This window comes from Triticum urartu, chromosome 5 (assembly GCF_003073215.2).
Source record: "Triticum urartu cultivar G1812 chromosome 5, Tu2.1, whole genome shotgun sequence".
Taxonomy (NCBI): domain Eukaryota; kingdom Viridiplantae; phylum Streptophyta; class Magnoliopsida; order Poales; family Poaceae; genus Triticum; species Triticum urartu.
Window position 1 is genome coordinate 207,359,287 of NC_053026.1, and position 23,124 is coordinate 207,382,410.

The following is a 23,124-nucleotide window of genomic DNA, read 5'->3' on the forward strand; positions in this document are numbered from 1 at the left end:
AATGGCTTCCTTGCTCAAAGTGCTTAGTGATATCCTCCAAAGCCCTCAACCACTTTCTCATATCCACATATGTCCCAAACCAAAAGTCAAACTCGGCCCCACCAATTTGATCTATCCGACGCCACCGAGTTCACTTGACATAGCCACTGCCAGAAACCCTAATCAATTCGGTCTCACCGATGGGATCCCGGTCTCACTGAGATGGGCTTGCAAACTTTGTGTTACATATTGTAATTATTTCGGTCCCACCGAGATAAGCAATCAGTCCCACCGAGTTTGCCTGATAAACTCTCTGTTTTTCTTATTACCAAAATCGGTCCCACCGAGTTTGTGTAATCGGTCAAACCGAGATGAGGTTTTACCCTAACCCTAGCACATCGGTCCCACCGAGTTGTTTGTATCGGTCCCACCGAAATGCCTAACGGTCTCATTATGAACTGAATCTGTCTAACCGAGTTTTCTGATTCGGTCCCACCGAGTTTGGTAAATTGTGTGTAACGGTTAGATTTTGTGTGGAGGCTATATATACCCCTCCACCCTTCCTTCATTATGAAGGAGAGCAATCAGAACGTGCCTACACTTCCACCATTCATTTTCTGAGAGAGAACCACCTACTCTTGTGTTGAGACCAAGATATTCCAATCCAACCACAAGAATCTTGATCTCTAGCCTTCCGCAAGTTGCTTTCCACTCAAATCATCTTTCTATCAAATCCAAATCTGTGTGAGAGAGTTGAGTGTTGGGGATACTATCATTTGAAGCACAAGAGCAAGGAGTTCATGATCAACACGCCATCTATTACCTTTTGGAGAGTGGTGTCTCCTAGATTTATTAGGTGTCACTTGGGAGCCTCCGTCAAGATTATGGAGTTGAACTAAGGAGTTTGTACGGGAAAGGAGATCGCCTAGTTCGTGAAGATCTACCCTAGTGAGGCAAGTCCTTCGTGGGCGATGGCCATGGTGGGATAGACAAGGTTGTTTCTTCATGGACCCTTCATGGGTGGAGCCCTCCGTGGACTCACGCAACCGTTACCCTTCATGGGTTGAGGTCTCCATCAACATGGATGTACGATAGCACCACCTATCGGAACCACGCCAAAAATCTCCGTGTCTCCAGTTGCGTTTGCACACTCCAATCCCATCCCTTTACTTTCTTGCAACTTGCATGCTTCACTTTCCACTGCTCATATACTCTTGCCATGCTTTCTTGAAATGTATTGTGAATGTTTAAACTTGTGCTAAAACTCCACCTTAACCTAAAGAAATTAAAAACTGCTACTTGTCTTTGCCAAGAGTCTATTCACCCTCCTCTAGACACCTCTTCTCGATCATTTCAATTGGTATCAGAGCATTAGTCTCCATTGCTTTGGTTTAAAGACCTTTGGAGGAGTCTACGTTGGGGAGTCTTAGACGTAGAGTGCCTATACTTGATGGAGAGTTCTTTCATGAGTGGAAAATTGAGATTCTTGAGATTTTCAATGAATATCACTTGAACAAGTACATTACTACTCCTTGTGTGTGCCTTGTTGACCCCTTGCATCCTACCCTTGATGAGTCTATAAACATGATCCGTAATCTTAGAACTGTCAATTTAATCACTGGAGGATTACCTAGAAACTTGATCGCTAGCTTGCTTGCTCTTGATTGTGCTTACACCATATGGAGATTTCTTGAGGAACGTTTCCCAAACTATTCCTTGCAAAATCTAGATAAAATTCTTCATAAGTCTATTTCCTTGAGCAAGATGAATTTCAATGATCCTAGGTTTGGTGATTGTCTATTTGAGCTTACCAATCTCATGCGTGCCAAAGGAGATGTTGGAATCATTAGCAATATCATATCCGAAGCCATTAGAATTCATAAAGATGATTATTGTGATGACCATTTATCTAATGAATTACCCTCTCTAGGAATTGATCCATCACAAGACGACGTTGAACATGGATACTATGATGAGGATGAGGATAGTGACTTTGATCTCGACGAGTCTATGAGACACTTTGGTCTTATGGCAAATCTTCACTGTTACATGGTCGGAGGAAAGGAATGGGTTCTTGATAGTGGATGTACTGATCACATGACCGGAGATAAGGATATGTTTCATGAGCTTGCTGAAAACGCCGGCTCTCAAAAGTATGTCACTTTTGGTGACAACTCAAAGGGTAAGGTGGTTGGCCTTGGTAAGGTGGCCATCTCACATGATAGCTCCATACAAAATGTTATGCTCATCGAATCCCTTGGCTATAATTTTCTTTCCGTATCTAGACTTGCTGGCTTTGGTTTCAATGTCCTATTTACTGAAGTAGATTGCCAAGTGTTTCATAGAGATAATCATAAGATGGTCTTTACCGGTTTACGTAGAGGTGATCTTTACATTGTAGATTTCACTAAAAAGGCTCAACCTAGAACTTGCTTAATTGCTAAATCTTCTAAAGCTTGGTTGTGGCATAGAAGGTTAGGTCACGTGGGCATGTGAAATCTTGATAAGCTTATTAAAGGTGATCATATCCTTGGAGTGAAAGATGTTATATTTGACAAGGATAGATTGTGCAGTGCTTGTCAAGCAGGAAAACAAGTTGGAGGAAGTCACCCCGTGAAGAACATTATGACCACGAGAAGACCGCTCGAGCTACTTCATATGGATCTCTTTGGTCCCAATGCCTACAAAAGTCTCGGTGGAAACTCATTTGGTCTAGTTATAGTTGATGATTTTTCAAGATTTACGTTGGTGTTCTTTCTTGATGATAAATCACAAGTCCAAAAGATCTTCAAGAACTTCGCTAGGAAGGCCCAAAATCAATTTGAAGTAAAGATCAAGAAGGTTTGAAGCGACAAAGGAACGGAGTTCAAGAACGCAAATGTGGGTACCTTTCTTGACGAAGAAGGGATTTCACATGAGTTCTCGGCTACGTACACGCCTCAACAAAATGGAGTTGTTGAGAGGAAGAACCGGACTCTTATTGAGATGGCAAGAACGATGCTTGATGAGTACAAGACGCCAAAAAACTTTTGGGCGGAAGTAGTTGAGATAGCTTGTCATGCAACAAATCGCTTGTATCTTCACAAGCTACTCGGCAAAACGACATATGAGCTTCTCACCCGTAACAAACCCCAAGTTGCATACTTTCGGGTATTCATCTCAAAGTGCTACATTCTTGATAAGCATCGTCGTTCCAAATTTGCTCCTAAATCTCATGAGGGTTTCCTACTTGGTTATGGCTCAAACTCTCAAACTTACCGTGTCTACAACAATTTCACCCGAAAGGTTGAAGAGACGGTAGATGTGAAGTTTGATGAATCTAACGGCTCGCAAGTAGAGCAATTGCCAATTAATGTAGGAGACAAAGACCCCTCGGAAGCAAGCCAAGACTTGTCTATTGGCAAGATTCGTCCAACAGAGGTGAAGGAGAGTACCTCATCCATCCAAGTGGAAGCTTCTACCTCACATCAAGGTGAACCAAGAGTTGACATGGAAGCTTCCACAAGTGGGGCAAGCCAAGATGAACAAAACAAGGAAGTACACCAAGATGAACCTCATCAACCTTGTTCTCCACCTCGACAAGAGAATGACAACGTCAACAACGAGGAAGGCCAAGAAGAAGAACGAGATGATGAAGAAGATGCTCCACCCCGACCCAAACAAAAGCTCCCACGAGTTCGAGCAAGGGTTTCACGAGACCACCCCATTGAACAAATCTTCAAAGGTATTCAAACCGGGAGAATCACTCGCTATAAAACTCGTTTGGCTAATTGTTGTGAACATTATTTATTCATCTCTAGCATTGAACCTATGAAGGTTGAAGAAGCATTAGAAGATCCGGATTGGATAAATGCCATGCAGGAAGAGCTACATAACTTTGAGAGAAACCAAGTGTGGACATTGGTCGAGAGCCCGACAACAACCACAACATCATCGTTACCAAATGGGTGTTTCGCAACAAGCAAGACGAAGATGGAAAAGTCGTTCGCAACAAAGCACGTCTCGTTTCCCAAGGCTACACTCAAGTCGAAGGTATGGACTATGGTGAGACATATGCCCCCGTTGCTAGACTTGAGTCCATCCGCATCTTACTTGCCTATGCTAATCACCATGATATCACCTTGTACCAAATTGACATTAAAAGTTCTTTTCTAAATGGTGAAATTGAGGAGGAAGTTTATGTTAAACAACCTCCCATCTTTGTTAATCCTAAGAAACCTAATCATGTTTACAAACTCCACAAAGCTCTTTATGGTCTTAAACAAGCTCCTAGAGCATGGTATAAATGCTTGACCAAGTTCCTTATTGAAAAAGGCTTTGAGATTGGAAAGATTGATTCTACTCTCTTCACTAAAATGATTAATGGTGAATTATTTGTGTGCCAAATTTATGTTGATGATATCATATTCGGTTCAACTAACCCTCATTTTAGTGAAAAGTTTGGAAAGCTAATGTCGGAGAAGTTTCAGATGTCTATGATGAGTGAAATCAAGTTCTTTTTTGGGTTGCAAATCAAGCAAACCAAGGAAGGCACCTTTGTTTCTCAAACAAAGTACACCAAGGACTTATTCAAGAAGTTCAACATGCAAGAAAGCAAAGGTATGGTTGGTTCATTGACTTGACCAAAGATGGCAAATCGGTTGACCAAAAGGTTTATCGTTCTATGATTGGTTCATTGTTATATCTATGTGCCTCCCGTCCCGATATTATGCTAAGTGTGTGCATGTGTGCACGATATCAAGCAGCCCCCAAAGAATGTCATCTTAAGGCTGTGAAAAGGATAGTGAGATACTTAATTCATACACCAAATTTTGGCATTTGGTATCCTAAGAGGTCCTCTTTTGATCTTGTTGGCTACTCCGATTCAAACTACGCCGGTTACAAGGTTGATAGAAAGTCCACTTCGGGTACTTGTCAATTTCTTGGTAGATCTCTTGTGTCTTGGTCCTCCAAGAAACAAAACTAGGTATCCTTATCCACAGCCGAAGCGGAATACATTGCTGCCGGTTCATGTTGTGCTCAATTACTTTGGATGACCCAAACTCCTAAATATTATGGGATCTATGTGAAACATGTTCCATTGCTTTGTGACAATGAAAGTGCTATTAAGGTTGCTCACAATCCCGTGCAACATTTTCGAACTAAGAATATTGCAGTTCATCATATTTCATTCGAGATCATGTTGCTAAAGGGGACATTGATCTTAAGCATGTTCGTACCGACAAGCAATTGGCGGATATATTCACCAAACCGCTTGATGAGAAAGTATTTTGCCGCTTGAGAGGTGAATTGAACATCATTGATGCTTCAAACTTGGAGTAGAAACTCCATTCGGATACATGCAAGGCATGATCCTTTGACTAATCCTTGATGTTTCTCTTGTGATGATGATCATATGTCTTGGATATATTTGCACCCTTGCATGCTATCTAACCCTTGTAGGTACTTGGATGAATCAAAATCTATGAGATTGCAAATCACTCACATCTTGAGCAATATCTACATCACAAAGTCTCTACAATATGGTGGTTGAAGACAAGGAAGCATGAAATCTTACAACATATCCTTTGACCATTTCTATAGATCAAATTTTATTTGGTATCAAATTCATGATTGTCAATTTGGATACACAAGTGCTCTTCCTTGCAAGACTAACCCATGTAGGTAGATGAACTGAAACTACAAGTGATGCTCCCAATCATTGATGAGCTACATCAACCTTGAGCATCCCACACAAGTTCAACTACATGATCAAGATCAACACCACCACCCAAGGTATGTTATTCCATCTTTGAGAAGCTTTACCCCAAGTCATGGGTCAAAGCAACTCAACAAGATGCGAATACATCAAATGCTTAAACGGAAAATGGTAACCCCCTTTTGAGCTTAAACAATGAGTATGGCCTATGATCAAGTGCTCTCACTTGACTCCTCAGTCAATATACTCTAATATAGGTGACTTTTTTGCCGACCAATTCTAGATGAAGTTCCCTTATGTCTCTCCGTGTTCTTGCATATTTGTTCCCCTTCTTATTTTTTAAAAAAACTTCATCTAGTTCTTCTTTTCTTTGCTTTGTTTTGCATTCACTACATCTAATTCATTGCAAATCCTTCAATTAATTCCTTGCAAATATTTGTGAGATCTTATTTGCCTAGTGAGCTGAGGTGACAAATGTTCTCTCTGTGTTGAACTCGGTCACACCGATCTGTCGCTTCCAGTCAAACCGAAGCATTTCGGTGCCACCGAAGAATACAACTCAGTGTTACCGATTTCACTGCAGAGAAGACAATTTGCCACTTGCATCCTGCATTTTTTACTCCAGCTCCACTCAATGATTCTTGTCCTCTACCAGCATCACACTCTATATGCTACTTTGCTCTGTGACTCAAGGACCAAACCTATTTTGACTCACAAACTAGAAGATCCCTTCTTGGAAATTGGTGTCAAAGGGGGGAGAGAGAGATCACATCAAAGCTTAATCACTTCCAAAGGGGGAGAGTACTTCAAAGGGGGGAATGCTCAATCGCATCAAACGGAGAAAGAGACCCCAGATGCTTGGTGTTCAAGAGGAGAGAGGTCACATGTCTTTAGAGGGGAAGACATGTCAGTATGTGTTATGTTTGTTTTGTGCTATTTTTCTTGTTTCACTCTGATTTTCTTGTCCCTACCTTCTCCCAGTATCCCATATAAGATTCAGGGGGAGAAAGACTTCTAAGGGAAGGAAATCTTTGAATTCATTGCATATCTTTACCTTTGGTGACATGCCTATATCCAATAGGAGTACCTAGTACTCAGTCTCCACATGTCATCCCAGTCTTGGTACTCTTGTGGTTTGCAGTTCTTGCTATGTTTAGTGGATGTATCTGTGTTATCTAACCTTGTTTACTCAGGTTCATTTCTTCCAAATACTACAAAAAAAGACACATCCGTGGCATTTTGGGCCGAACGAATTTTTTTTCTGTCATACTTATGACACTTCTATGATGATAATTGTGACAAAACCCGGTATCATCATAGATGTGGTGGGGTCCTACTTCTATGACAAAAAATGTGCTTTTCGTCCTAGGCGGGCCGGAGACGCAGCTGCATGACATTCTTTGGGTCGTCCATGACGGAAAAAACCATGGTAGAAGAGAGGGCGAGGAAAATATCGGGGTGTTCCCGGTTACGGTGGGTGGTCGGGGCCGAGCGATGCGCGTTTCTCTCATACACGCACGCGCGTGGGTGCGAGGCATTGGGCTCTAACTGAACCCGAGCGAGGCATTGGGCTCTAACTGAACCCGAGCGAGGCATTGGGCTCTAACTGAACCCGAGCGATTGCACTGCAGGCTACGCGTTACTGAACCCGAGCGATCGATCGATGGTGTTAACTGAACCCGATCGAGTGATTCCTTCGCTACTGCTGCTAACTGAAGCCGATCGATGCTGCCTCTGGATGAACAATGAGCGTTGCGCGCGGGGGGGGGGGGGGGGGGGGGGGTTGGATGAACTGTTCCCGGTGGGGGTGGATGAATAGGACCCCGTGGTGTTGCCTCTGGATGAATAGTACCCTGGTCGATCGAGCTAGTTGGGGCTGGATGAACAGGACCCCGTGGAGGATAGGATGAATAGGACCACCCCGTGGAGGGCAGGATGAACAGTGACGATGGAGGGCAGGATGAACAGTAGCCCATGGAGGGGTGGTTGAACAGGAGCCCGTGGAGAGGGCTGGTTGGATAGTAGTCGATGGAGTAGCGCGCGGTGGAGGCTGGATGAACATGAGCCCATGGATGAACAGTCGCAGGTGGAGGCTGGAGGAGGTCGACGGTGGATGAACAGTAGCCCATGGAGGCTGGAGGGAGTCGACGGTGGAGATGAACAGTATCCCGTGGAGTCCCGTTTTGCGGTACGCCACACCCCTCCCGATGAACAGGACCCCCGTTTCGACCGTAGCGCTCCAACACAAGTCCGTTTCCTCCGTTTTGCGATACGCCACACCCCTCTCGATCCAACCGGACCCCTGTTTCGACCAGTATGTACGTACACGTTCACGACCAGAATGACAATGCTAGGTACGCTTCGACCAGGTGGGTCCCGACTATCAGGCACTTCCTTGCGTGCGAAGATGTAGCTGGTGGGTCCCAACAGTCAGGGGGGTGAATCGTTTTTTTACCGGACGCACTTCCTTGTGTGCGAAGATGTAGCTGGTGGGTCCTAGCAGTCAGGGGGAAACATTTTTTTTCGCGAAATACGGTGGCCCGTCCGGTGGGTCCCCGCTGTCAGGTGGAGGAATAAATATTTTGCGCATAATAAGGAGGCACTTCCTTGCTGCGGCCGTGGACCCAGCTGTCATCCTCTCCACGTACAGTCCACGTCTGATGGAAGCCGTTCCTTGACCACGTTGACCACGCATAGGAAGGGGACGACGCGGAGCCGGGGAAGACGCGACAGTGGATGCCCACGCGTAGAGGAGTACGAGGGTTCACTGGTTCGCTATGGTGTGAGGCTGCCGTCGCCGTAGAATAACAGGGGTTGTGGGTGAGTAGAGGGATGGCCTGGCCAGTGGTGGGAATAGTAGGGGGCGGTGAGGCCTCTGCGACAGCACAGCCGGCCACGGGAGGCAGGAGCATGCGGCACGACCGGCGCTTCTTTGGGCGGCTAGAGCAACAAGACCAGAGGTTGAAGAAGCACTACGACCATTGGATGGACATCATATGGTCACTGGAGCTAGAATCGTTCATATTGAGTAAGTTGACAAAGCACTCCGTCCCTGTCAACTTAGTAGGCCCACAAGTCAGCCTCCCACCAAGGTGGGTCCCAACCAACAGGGGCAGTATTCTTTTTTTGTGCGTAATAAGGAGGCACTTCCGGTGGGTCCGAGCTGACAGCGGGGGGAACATTTTTTTCATGCAATACGATGGCCCGTCCGATGGGTCCCAGCGGTCAGGGGGCAAACATTTTTTTCGAGAAATACGGTGGCCCGTCCGGTGGGTCCCTGCTGTCAGGTGGAGGAATCATTATTTTCCACGTAATAAGGAGGCACTTCCTTGCTGCCGTCATGGACCCAGCTGTCAGCCTCTCCATGTACAGTCCATGTCCAATGGAAGCCGTTCCTTGACCATGTTGACCATGCCGCGCCGAGAGCTCTAGGGCGGTGGACGACGGTGAGGCCTAGGAAGGGGACTATGTGGAGCCGGGGAAGACGTGGCAGTGGATGCCCACACGTAGAGGAGTACGAGGGTTCACTGGTTCACTCTGGTGTGAGGCTGTCGTCGCTGCAGAATAACAGGGGGTGTGGGTGAGTGGAGGGATGCCCTGGCCAGCGGTGGGAGTAGTAGGGGCGGTGAGGCCTGCACAGCAGCATAGCCGGCCACGGGAGGCAGGAGCAGGCGGCACGACCGGCGCTGCTTTGGGCGGCTGGAGCAAGAAGACCAGAGGTTGAAGAAGCACGACGGACGTTGGATGGACATCGTACGGTCACTGCAGCTAGAATCGTTTATATTGACTAAGTTGACAAAGCCCTTGGTACGCGTCAACTTAGTAGGCCCACAGGTCAGCTTCCGAAACGGTGCGCCCCAGATGTTAGGGGGAGGAATCATTTTTTGGGCGGGTGAAGCTAGAATATCCGAGATTGAAGAAGAAGCACGGCATCCGTTGGATGGACATCCAACGGCCCCTGCTGCTAGAAGCGTGTGTTGACTATAAGTTGACAAAGCCTTGCATACGCGTCAACTCTCTTTTTTAGGGGACACGTCAACTTAGTAAGGCCACAAGTGTGTGGCAGAGAACTTATAGCCCATTTGAGATTTGTAAGAATGTGCTGCCAATTTTTGAATTCTAATGGAATTTACTACGTCCCATTTACAGTTTGTTAAACGTACAACCCATTTCAACCAACCGTTCAAAACAAAATTCAATAAAATTTCCCACATTTTGATGGGATCCGAAATATTTTTATCCCGAATTTCTAGTCAGATTAAATACAATTTCAATATAAATTTATATTACATAAAAATCCAATGAAACATTACGCTCGCAACAATTAATGAAATTAAAATTTTCAATATCCAAAAATAATATTTTATAAAGTAATTACGTCTTTGGTGCATTTTTTATAGTTACTGCCCAGTTTTTATAATTACATCCCATTTATTATTTCTTAAAGCCCATTTTCTTGTTAAGCCTAATGCAACCCTCCTAGGAAAGATTTGCAGCCCAGCGGGGTGGAGAATAACAACTTGACCTTGCCTGGGTATTCCTAAAAAAAGTATAGCTGGGCTAGCCATTTTCATCTTGAAAAAAATTAATATCTGGGCTGGATATCTGGCCTGGTCCAGACGGGCCACAGCCTGCCCATTTAATAGCTGTAGCGATGTTTTCATTGTTGTTCAGAGGAGAAAAATTAATATCTAGGCTAAACATCGCTCAAGAAAAACTCTGCGGTGCTCACACCTCAAAAACACAAATACTGCTCGAGCTGCTTGGTCCCAGCTGTCGGCCGCTTCTTATGCAATTCTCTCGTTTATTGACTACATAGGTTGACAATGGTGTGGGACCCCGATGTTAGGAAACCAGGAGGAAGCAAAAAAATATTGTTTTATATACTAATAAGGAGGCACTTGCGTACGTGCGACTATGGCCCTGGTGGGTCCCCACTGTCATCCCGATGTCAGGAAACCAGGAGGAAGCAAAAAAATATTGTTTTATATACTAATAAGGAGGCACTTGCGTACGTGCGACTATGGCCCTGGTGGGTCCCCACTGTCATCCTCCCCAAGTAAAGTCATCTCCTCATCCTCATGTCCGTTGACCATGTTGACAACGCAAGACGGCAGTGCCACGGTGAGCGCAACAACTCGAAGGACGACGGAGAGGGCCTCGCGGGCCCTACGGATGGTCTGATACAGCGCCCGCTGCTCATTCGGGAAGCCAGGATCATAGGGCCACATGTCCGCGACGGCATTGTCGTTCGCTTGTTCACCGGTGCTCGTTGAGGAGACGGAGGTTGCAGCACAGGTCCTCCTGCGCTGGTAGCTCTTCCGCCATTAGGGCGTCGAAGTGCGGCCGCACCTGCTCTATGGTGAACACGTCATGAAACGGCTTGGACAGTGGCGCCGGCTCCTGGTCGGAAGCTACGTCCATCGTTTGATTGTCGTCGCTCAGCTCGGCGAGGTAGCTAGCGAGCCAGCATGTCCGGCTGCTGGACCGAGTCTGACTGCCTTGGCCCACCCAGACCGCCTCCCTCAGCCGCGCGTGTTTTCTGCCCGAAACGGTCAGCGCCGCCTGCCCCGCTTCCCGGTGCATGCGATTGCTCCGCCTTCAAACGTCACAAGTGTCATCCGTCCGTCCTTCTACCGCCAACATTAATGATACGAGGTTGCCGAGGCAGCTACTCCGGCGCCACATGTCCGTCCCTCCGCCGCCCACCATTGCTATATAAACTGTTGCACCGGCCATAGCCGCAGTCATCCGCATCCGTTCATATTCTCCTGTCCACACCACTACTGCCCACCATGGCTTCCTCGCCCTCCAGCGCTCTTCGGGACGGGCGGACGACGGACCACAAGGAGATGGCAGCCATTGCTGCCGACTGGCTGGCCGGCAGGCAGCCGGAGGACGACGACGTCCCAATGGAAAACATGGTAGTCGATGATCCGGCGCCAACCCCCTCCTCCGCGCCATCCTCGCCGGTGCATTGCACCATGACCATCGGCGAGGCCCGTGCCCAATATATGGATACGGTGAGGCAGAAGCCTAAGGAGCAGTTCCGGGAGGCGCAGGCCGACGCCGCCTACAACCACCATCTGCAGGTGGAGGAGCAGATCGCCGGAGAGCGGGCGGAGCAGGAGGCGCTGCTCGACTCGTACCACTCCAGCCATGAGGGCCTCCTCGAGCGCTGGCGGTACCGCATGCGGGTGCCGGAGGCTGCGTCCGCCTACAAAGATGGCGATGAAGCGGGCGAGGCGCTGTTTGGCGATACCAAGGACGAGGCAGAGGACAATGTCGGCTCCGACGAGTCCCCGCTCCACTAGCGTCGATGATGCCCTGCTCTGCCGAGGCCCCGCTGAGGGAGTCCTGGATTAGGTGGTCCTCGGACAGCCGGACTATATACTTTGGCCGGACTGTTGGACTATGAAGATACAAGATTGAAACCTTCCCCCCGTGTCCGGGTGGGACTCTCCTTTGCGTGGAAGGCAAGCTTGGCAATTTGGATATGTAGATATCCTCCCTTGTAACCGACTCTGTGTAACCCTAGACCCCTCCAGTGTCTATATAAACTGGAGGGTTTAGTCCGTAGGATAACAACAATCATAATCATAGGCTAGCTTCTAGGGTTTAGCCTCTATGATCTCGTGGTAGATCAACTCTTCTAATACTCATATCAACAAGATCAATCAAGCAGGAAGTAGGGTATTACCTCCATCGAGAGGGCTCGAACCTGGGTAAACATTGTGTCCCCCGCCTCCTGTTACCATCCGCCTTAGATGCATAGTTCGGGACCCCCTACCCGAGATCCGCCGGTTTTGACACCGACATTGGTGCTTTCATTGAGAGTTCCACTGTGCCGTCACGTAAAGGCTTGATGGCTCCTTTGGTCATCGGCAACGATGCGATCCGGGGTGAGGTTTTTCTCCCCGGACAGATCTTCGTATTCGGTGGCTTCGTACTGCGGGCCAACTAGCTTGGCTATCTAGAGCAGATCGATAGCTACGCCCCTGGCCGTCAGGTCAGATTTGGAAGCTTGAACTACACTTCAGATATCTGCGGAGACTTGATCTTCGATGGATTCGAGCTCATATCAGGCGCGCTGCACAACCACGACGAGCATGACTTAGCTCTGCCATTGGACGGTGTTCGGGAGATCGCACTCGCGGTTACTCTGGCCCTCAATCCGGAGCAGATCGTGCCATCCGAGGACGGGTGGATGGACCCCACCACGGAGGCCGCACACTCAGTGGCGATAGAGCCGAATACTGACTTCACCTCCTATAAGACCTGTGTTACCGGACCCTTGGATTTGTCCCCGGCCACAGGCTCCGAACCGCCTGCGTCCGTGCCTATCCAATCTGATTGGGAACCGATCATGGAGTTTACCTCCGCGGATATTTTTCAGCACTCGCGCTTGGGAGATGTACTAGATTCATTGAGGTCTCTCTCCTTGTCAGGAGACCCTCGGCCGAACTATGTTCGACTCAAGTGGGAAGCGGACGACGAAGGAATTTGTTCCCCACCCACCACCCACTTAATAGCCACTATCGACGACTTAATCGACATGCTTGATTTCGACTCCGAAGACATCGACGGTATGGACGACGATGCATGAGAGAAACAGGAACCACCGCCCACAGGGCGCTGGACAGCCACTTCATCACACGATATATACATGGTGGATACACCCAAAGAAAACAACAACGAGGAACGGGAGGATGCAGCGAAGGATAGTCCCCTCGAGAAGCAACCAAAGCGAAGACGTAGGCGCCGCTCCAAATCCCGCCTCAACAAAAATAGCGATAACTGTGCAAGAAATAATAATACCTCGGTCAACTCCAAAGGAAACGACGACCGCATGGACCCAGCGATGGAGAAGGATGAGCCAGCGGACGGCGAACATAGTACAGAGCCACTGTCCGATCACGGCGACATCGAGGGTAAAGCTCATCAACCTATCTCCGGAGAGGAGAACAGTCCAGACGAGGATGCACACATCATCCCGGAAAGACACTTGGAACAAGAGAACCTACATAAAAGGCTTATTGCCACCGCGAGGAGCCTGAAGAAACAGAAGGAAAGGATTAAGGCCGCGCATAATACGCTCAACAGCAGATGGAACAAAGTGCTTAACACTGAAGAAAAGTACGGCGACAATCGCCACACAAAGAGCTATCCAAAGCGCAAGCTGCTGCCTGAATTCGACGACGAGGCTTTAGAGCCCATTCAGCCGAAAAATAAAATGGACGATCAGCCGAATCGACCACCCTGTGGCCGCGACAGGGCGGCTAACAACGTCGCACACAAGTCAGCGCACGATTTACGTGAAGACCTACACAAAAAAGCCGGTATGGCCAGGTCCATCTACGGATCTAGGAAGCGTGCTCTGGCACAAAATCATGGCCGCCCAAATGACTATACTGACCGAATAACTGCTCGGAATCAAAACCAAACGCTACAACCGTCCGAAGAATGCCATGACACATCCAAATACTGGGGTGCCGTGCACCCCGTATGCTTCACCGATGAGGTACTGGACCATGAATTTCCAGAGGGATTCAAACCTGTGAACATAGAGGCATACGACGGAACAACAGACCCTAGGGTCTGGATTGAGGACTTTATCCTTCACATCCACATGGCTCGTGGAGATGATCTCCACGCCATGAAATACCTGCCCCTCAACTTGAAAGGACCAACTCAGCACTGGCTGAAAAGCCTCCCCAAAACTCAATTGGAAGCTGGGAAGAGCTTGAGGATGCTTTTAGGGCCAATTTTCAAGGGACCTATGTGCGACCTCCGGACGCGGACGATTTAAGTCACGTAATTCAACAGCCCGGAGAGTCAGCCCGAAAGCTTTGGAACAGATTTCTCACTGAAAGTGCGTTATATCGACTAGAGGGGGGTGAATAGGCGATTTTTATGAAAGTCTTCAAAACGTGCAAGTTTCAAAGACAAACGCTAGAAATAAACCTATTACCATGCAGCGGAAGGTAGACTACACTAAGCAAACTATAGTCAAGTATTCAATGGGGTGAGAGCACAATGACTAATAGCAGCAATGTAGTAAGGATCAGGTAGGAAGATATTATGAAGCCAAACAGATCACGTAGTCACTCAGTGAAGACAAAAGATAGTGCAAACATACAATGACTTCACAAGGAGTAACAGTAAGTAAAGGGAAGGGAAGGATGAAACCAGTGACTCGTTGAAGACAATGATTTGTTGGACCAGTTCCAGTTGCTGTGACAATTGTACGTCTGGTTAGGGCGGCTAGGTATTTAAACCTGAGGACACACAGTCCCGGACACCCAGTCCTGAACACGCAACTCAGGACACCCAGTCCTCACCGTATTCCCCTTGAGCTAAGGTCACACAGACCTCGCCCAATCACTCTGGTAAGTCTTCAAGGTAGACTCCCAAACCTTCACATACTTCGTTCACCGGCGATCCACGATGTCTCTTGGATGCTCAGAACGCGACGCCTAACCGGCTGGAGGATTCACAGTCCTCAAGTGTAATAAGTCTTCAGATCACACAGACAAGAAGACTTAAGTGATGCCTAATTCTCTTTGGCTCTGGGTGGTTAGGGCTTTATCCTCGCAAGGAATTCTCTCTCAAAAGCTTCGAGGTGGGTTGCTCTCAAACGACAAAAGCCGTACTCTAACTCTGAGCAGCCAACCGTTTATGGTTGTAGGGGTGGGCTATTTATAGCCACTAGGCAACCCGACCTGATTTGTCCGAAATGACCCTGGGTCACTAAGGAACTGACACGTGTTCCAACGGTCAGATTTCAAACTCACACGGCAACTTTACTTGGGTTACAAGCAAAGCTGACTTGTCCGACTCTGGACAAGATTCGCTCTCATAGTCTTCACTCGAAGACATAGGTTTTGGTTAAGCATCACTTCAGTCATTATGACTGGTTCTCTTGGACCCCACTTAACAGTACGGTGGTTCCTATGACTCAACAAAGAAGAAGAAAAAGAACTACGAAAGATCTAAGTCTTCGAGCTCCATAGGCTTCACGCGTTGTCTTCTCTTGTCATAGTCTTCAATGTGAATATCTTCATATACCACCTTTGACATCAATGTCTTCATACATTTTTAGGGGTCATCTCTGGTAGGAAAACCGAATCAATGAGGGACTTCTACCTGTGTTATCCTGCAATTCTCACAAACACATTAGTCCCTCAACTAGGTTTGTCGTCAATACTCCAAAACCAACTAGGGGTGGCACTAGATGCACTTACAATCTCCCCCTTTTTGGTGATTGATGACAAACTAGTTGAAGTTTTCAACGGGGAATATAATATGTGAAATTGTAAAGGATAAGGAATTGTCTTCATAAGTTGCAAGGGCTCCCCCTGAAGATGTGCATATAAGTAGTCTGCTTTTGGAATGCAAATGCACATGGCAGGTTGTGCTTGTGGAGATCCTCTTCAACTTATGATGACAATCCACTATGCATGTGAAGGTATGTGAAGATAATGACATGCATAATGGAAAATTGACGTCTGCAAAATGAACTAAGTGCGGAATTTATCGTCGCACATGCGGAATTTATCATCGCATCACAAAATGGCAAATAGGTAGCAGGCGACCATCGAGTTTAAGTGTTACAACTCAAAAAACCAAATGTATCAAAACGAGAGTTGTAAACACGAAGCAAAATATGAAGCACCCGCCCATATGGACCCGCTTGAAGACTATTAAACTCATATGCTTCTCCCCCTTTTGTCAGTAAGGACCAAAAAGGTTTGAAGACATAGAGCCTCTACTCGTTCCCATGAAGAGTAGGTGAAGCAGCAGGGTCGTTGGTGGTGTTCGGCGGTGCAGAAGAGCTTGGAGCAGTGTCGAAGCGTGCTGAAGGAGGCGGTGGTGAAGTAGCATCGTCGTCATCCTCGATCACTCTAGCATTTACAGTTGTAGCAGAGGAAGAGAACTCAGAGTCTTCAAGAGATGGAGTTCGTCGCAGCACTACCCTTCGAGGAGGTGTGGAGTCAAACTTGAAGCGCTCAGAGAAGCCATCCTCTTGAAGATCATCTTCAGAACACATCAGCGTCAGCCCTTTCCATGTGCGTCGAGAGGTTTCATGAGCAACAAAGGCATTCTTGGTGGCAAGATTGCGAATGCGATTAACATCCACCAAGAGGCTTTGCATTTGACGCTTCAGCTAGTCATGATGCCTATCCTGTTTCTGATGAAGAGCCACAAGAAGCTCTCGGTCATTGAGAACACGAGTGCACTTCTTGGGTCGTGGGGCAGTTGTACTGTTAGTGGCTTCAGTGAGAGCAGGATGTGGTGCACGTGTAGTGCCAGCCAAAGGATACACACGAGTGACTGCTTCAACTCCTTCAATGTTCTGAGAAAAACTTTGATGCTCTGCATTCTGAAGACTTAGAGGTTCCTTGGCAGGCTCAGGATAGATGGCTTCAATAGACATATCCACATCAGGCAGAAAAATCCGATGATTCTGAGCAGATGGCTGATATGAGATAGCGGAGTGAAGTTTGATCAGCCGCATTACCCATGGGGCATAGAACTTCAAGCCAAACAGACCAGAGCCTGATGCAGCAAGTTGGCGAATGAAGAAGTCCTGTGCATTGAAGCATTTTCCATGAAGAATATAGAAGACCAAAGTCTTCATTGCACCTTCCAGCTTGGCATGTGGAGAGTGCCCTTTGATGGGCCAGAGAGTTCGCCTTATGATGTGATAAATAGTCCTTGGCAGATACTCTAGGTCTTCAACAAAGAACTCTTTGGGATATGTAGCATCTTGGGGTAATGGCTTCATCATACTGAGCATCTGACTCATGTTAGGTTCAGGCTTCTGAAAGATGCTCTCCACAGCTTCACTGTGAAGTTGACAGCCAGATTCGTAGAGATCGCCGGGAGTGGGTAGACCAGTGAGCTCAATGATGTCAAAGGCTTTGGCTTCGTGATGAACATTTCCTATCATCCACTCCAGGACCCAAGTCTTCGGATCTCTGTTATACCCGCGGATGTGAAGTGTGGCATAGAATTGGAGCAGCAACTCTTCATTCCAATGCTCTTGGTCAGTGACGAACGGCAGCAATCCAACCTCTTTGAAGCAATCCAGAGCTTCTTCCAGACAGGGCAGACCAGCTATTGCTTCAATGTCAAGACGCTTGTGTGGGAAGATGTGACCTTGATTATATAGAATGCAGGAGTAATAGCTTCACTGCGGATAGATCCAGAACCGATCAGATGATATTCTTTCCCTTGAGTAGGGGTTCCTGGAGCTATTCAAGAATGTGTTGTCTGCTCTGAAGCCATTGATATTGAAGGATCCAGGTGCTGATGCAGGACCTGGGAACCTGGGCAATCTTGGGATTGGCTTCTGTACCTGAGGCCTGTGCTCAACATGATAGTCGAACTGAGGACCGGCAGCAGGCGCAGGAACAGAAGCAGTGGGATCAGTGGCTTCGCTTACTTCTGGTGCTTTTATTGGTGAGGTCTCCACATTAGCTTCAGCCATGACAACGTTAGTGGCTTCATTGGTGTTGGTGGTGGCAGCCTCAAGATTTTCAACCTCCACTTGACGAGCTGGAGGGTCGGTCACAACCACGTTCTCCTCGAGAACCGCTTCTTGGTGGGACAAGGGAGTAGCAGCTTGTGGGACTTCTTCTTCATCGGCTGATGCAGCCGGAATGTCTTTAGCAGCTTCAGCTTCAGACGCAGAGACTGGAGGCCTTGGTCCTTTGTGAAGCCTGCGCAACGCAGGCGACGCCTGTGTAGTTGGAGTTGGCTGGGCCTCAAAGTCTTCTTCCTCTTGTGGGCGATCAGCCCATGAAGCATCCAGAGCAATTGGCATCAGAGGACGACCAATGCTGATGAGTTCGCTGTGCTCGGGCTGAGGAAGGACTGCACCATCTTCTACATGGTCATGGTGACCAATGTCGTCAGCAGCGATGGGATCAGCTGCTGGAAAGTCTTCAGCTTCATGAGCCTCTGTGAAAGCAGGCTCATGGATTGTCAGTTGGCGTTCAGCGTCAGGACGAACCATGGAAATGGGTTCAACAATCAAAGGCTCTGTGGGAGCAGCCCGTTCTTTCTTGGTCTTCCTCTTCTTCTTGGAGGGGGCAGTAGGAGATGCTTCAGGATGTTTCCTCTTCCTGGCTTCAGCCTCAGCAGTCCTCGTCTTCTTCAGCTCTGAAGCTGTTGACTGGCTTTTTGGCTTCGAGCCAGTCATTCTAGTTGGGATGACAATGGGATCTGCTTCCTGCCTTGGTGCGAGAGGTTTGGTCACAATGGGCTTCTTCTTCTGCTTAGCAGCCATCCTGGGATCAATGCCCGGACGCCCAAGGGCCTTGCGCTTCTCAGCTTCGTTGTAGCCTTGCACACACTTGTCAGCCAGGTTCTTCATACGCTCCCGAGAACCCTGAGCTTCTGCGCGTTTCTTGAGAAAGGCTTCTTTGAGCTCGTGCAGCATAATCTTGAAGTTTTTGACCTCTTGCACGCTAAGCTTGGCCATATGCTTCTTGAACTAAGCCTTTTCATAGTCAATCTTTTGCTTCAGTTCGACGATGCGCTGAGAGAGGGCTAGCTCTGAAGCAATGGTGCCATGGAAGGCAACACTGAGGCCAATGGGTAGTTGCAGATCTTCGAAGCTGATGTTTGGCGTGTCAAACCACTCATCAATGAAGTTGTGGATGATTGTTACATCAAAGAGAGGCAGATCATTGAAGATTTCTGCTTCTTCTTTGCTCTTGATGAGTTGCTCAAGAGCATCATCTGCAAGATCTTCATCACTTGACAGATCAATGGCATCATTGCGCAGAATGGCAGCAGCTGTTAGCTCTTGGCCGGTGTGTGGTAGAGGCATCTTGACCTTCTGGGGCTTGGAGATGCGTGACAAATCTTCAGACTCCACACTGTCTTCAGGAGGTGCAGTTGCCAGTGGCTTCGCCCGTGAGATTTTTGGTGCAGAGGCCGGCTTTGAAGCTTTTGGCTGCTTCAGCTTCTTTGGCTTTGGCGCTGCAGGCGCTTCATCTGATTCAGCGTCATCTGCAGGCTCATTCACGGCTGTCCCTTGAACCACGATGTGAGTGATGAGGCCTTCAAGATTGTAGAAGGGCCCAAGAAGATTGGGTTCAGCTTCATGAGTTCCATCGGCACGGGGAGCAGAGGGACCAGGGTTGAAATCTAAACCCAAAGTCTTCTTATTCTGCTTCACTGAGTTCTGGGCAAACTGGAAGTTGCGCTTAAACAGATTGTCGCCACAACACCATAGCAGGGACGATGGGTCAGCATCCGCAGGCTGTGGTCCACGGACCATGCAGGGATAGAAGCCATGTTCAATGGCTTCATCTCTGGTCCTGGGTTGAAGATTTTTGTAGAGGATGTCTCCCCATGGTCGCTTGATGGCATTCTTTTCAGCATATTCCTTGGTCACAAATCTGTACTTGAACCATTGTTCTGCCCAATAGCGTCGAATCCATTGGATTCGCGTCTTGCGCTGATTGTAATCCTCTTCAGGATCTGTCTTGTACAGCTCTGAGAGGTCATCGGGCAGATCTCTTGATGTTTCTCCTCGAGGCTTTCTACCACCCTTCCTTGCTGATTTTTCTGAAGCCATGAACCTTAATCTGAAAGGCTTCAATATGTTCAGAGGATTCAAAGGTTTTCGCTTGCTGGACAGACAGGAACTGGCTTCGGGAGAATTTATGTGATGCTGTAAGAATTCTGCAAATGAATGCAGACTATGAGAACCAAGGGATTCTCCCACGGACATGTACCTGTGACAGCATTAAGGTGCAAGGGAAGGGGAAGAGGTCATATGCATTCTCAGAAGATTTTGAAGATAAATCAGTTTAGAAGACATTGACCTCATCGTGCGAAGACATCCACTCATAGATAAGGAGTTGGTTCCAGATTTATACGAATCCACGGATCAGTACAAGTGAGGAATCTAACTACTTTGTGAAGCATAAGTGAATATACTAGGCATGTTATGAGATGCAGTATGAAAGAGATCCAACTTGTGTGAATAGAAACTGCTTGTGGTAGAAAGTGATAAAGCTATAGGATCAAAGAGGCCGTAAAAAGGAGGTTTTATTTACCACACGAAGAACTGCTAGACGGAGTGGAAGAGGAGGCTGAGTAGTTCGATCGTCCGTGCCCTAACTTGGCGACGGAGGACACCTACGGCAACGGCGGAGAAGACGATGTCCGCGATCGGCGTGAAGACGGCGTCGGAGAGGTTGCGGCAGCGAAGTGCTTCGTCGTCGGCGTCGTCGTGGGCTAGTGGTGGCGCTAGGGTTCGTGCGAGAGTGGAAGAAGAGATAATGACCGCTATGAGGTGTGTATTTATAGGTACAGGGGCAGCACTGCGTTATTACACAGGTACCCCTGGCGATTCGCATCTGAGGAACACGTGGCCATCATGCAGCATATTGGGGTTTGTTCCACGTCCCACGCACGCCTGGATTGTCGGGTGGTCGTTCCCACTTCTTCGGGTTTCAGGTGGAGGAATGGGCATTGAAAACGGACTTAATGGTTGTCTCTGTATCTTCTGCTGACAAGGACGCAGAGAAGACATTCGACAGTTTCAATAGAATGCATATGATTTGGAGAGATAGAGTTTGAGATAGAAAGCATAGAGAGGTTAGGGTCCGATCACATTCACTTAGTTCAAAAGATTCAACAAGAAGACATGGCTATAAGTGAATGCTGTAGAGGACAGAACACTAGTATATATATATATCTATATAATCAACATAGTGAAGATAATCATGAAGATATGTTGAGATTGAAGCCAATACCAAATGTGAAGACATAGCAAATGTAACGCCATGAGTGAAACACTTTAAACAGAACATTTGGTGGTGGCGTTACCCACCGTATATGAAGTATTAGACCCAGACACGGCGCACAATTATCGTGGCGCTCCGAAGTCAAATTCCACATTAATGTATTCACACTTAGAATGTATGTCTTCATTGATTGAAGATATACTTTACTTCGTGTGTTGCACATCTAAGTCATCAATATGCATAAGTGTTAGGATGTGTGCCTGATCACAGGACATTTGAGGATTCCAGGATATTTAGCTCACACCGTAACTTGCAAAATCTCTTCTCATCCAAGGGCTTGGTGAAGATATCTGCCAATTGCTCTTCAGTGTTGATGTGTATGATATCAATATCTTCCTTCACAACATGATCTCTGAGAAAGTGATGACGAATTTCAATGTGCTTTGTCTTCGAGTGCTGAACTGGGTTGTTGGCAATCTTGATGGCGCTTTCGTTGTCGCAGTAGAGTGGCACTTGCTTCAGATGAATGCCATAGTCCTTGAGTGTTTCTTCATCCACAGAAGCCGAGTGCAGCAAGATCCAGCAGCAATGTATTCAGATTCAGCAGTGGAGAGAGATACACAGTTCTGCTTCTTTGAAGACCAACATACAAGTGATCGTCCCAGAAAGTGACATGTGCCTGATGTAGACTTGCGATCCACTTTGTCACCAGCATAATCAGCATCCGAGAATCCAACCAGATCAAACTCTGAGCCCTTTGGATACCATAATCCTAGAGTTGGGGCGTGAGCCAAATATCGAAGAATTCACTTCACAGCTAAGTGATGCGACTCCTTTGGTGTCGCTTGGAATCGAGCACACATGCAAACACTAAGCATAATATCTGGCCTAGATGCATATAGATAAAGCAAAGAACCAATCATGGAGCAGTATACCTTTTGATCGAACTCTTTACCATTGTCGTCGGTACCCAGATGATGTTTGGCTGGCATTGGCGTCGTGAAGCCTTTGCAGTCTTGCATACCGAACTTCTTCAGACAATCCTTGAGATACTTCTCTTGAGATATGAAGATGCCGTTGCGTTGCTGTCGTATTTGGAGACCGAGGAAGAACTTCAGCTCTCCCATCATCGACATCTGATATTGCTCTTGCATCATATATCCAAACTCTTCACTGTACTTCTGATTGGTGCAGCCGAAGATAATGTCATCCACATATATTTGGCACACAAACAGTTCACCATCATATGTCTTCGTGAAGAGAGTGGGGTCTAGGGAACCAGGTATGAAGCCTTTGCTCTTCAGGAAGTATTTGAGTGTGTCATACCAGGCCCGAGGGGCTTGTTTGAGGCCATACAGTGCCTTGTTGAGCTTGTATACCATGTCAGGATGTTTTGGATCTTCAAAGCCAGGCGGTTGTGCAACATACACTTCTTCTTCAATCTTGCCATTAAGAAAAGCACTCTTCACATCCATTTGATATAGAAGTATGTTATGATGATTTGCATAGGCCAGCAGTATGCGTATGGCTTCAAGTCTAGCCACAGGAGCAAATGTTTCATCGAAGTCAATGCCTTCCACTTGAGTATATCCTTGAGCAACGAGACGAGCTTTGTTTCTGACAAGTTGACCATGCTCATCTTGCTTGTTGCGGTATATCCATTTGGTGCCTATTATG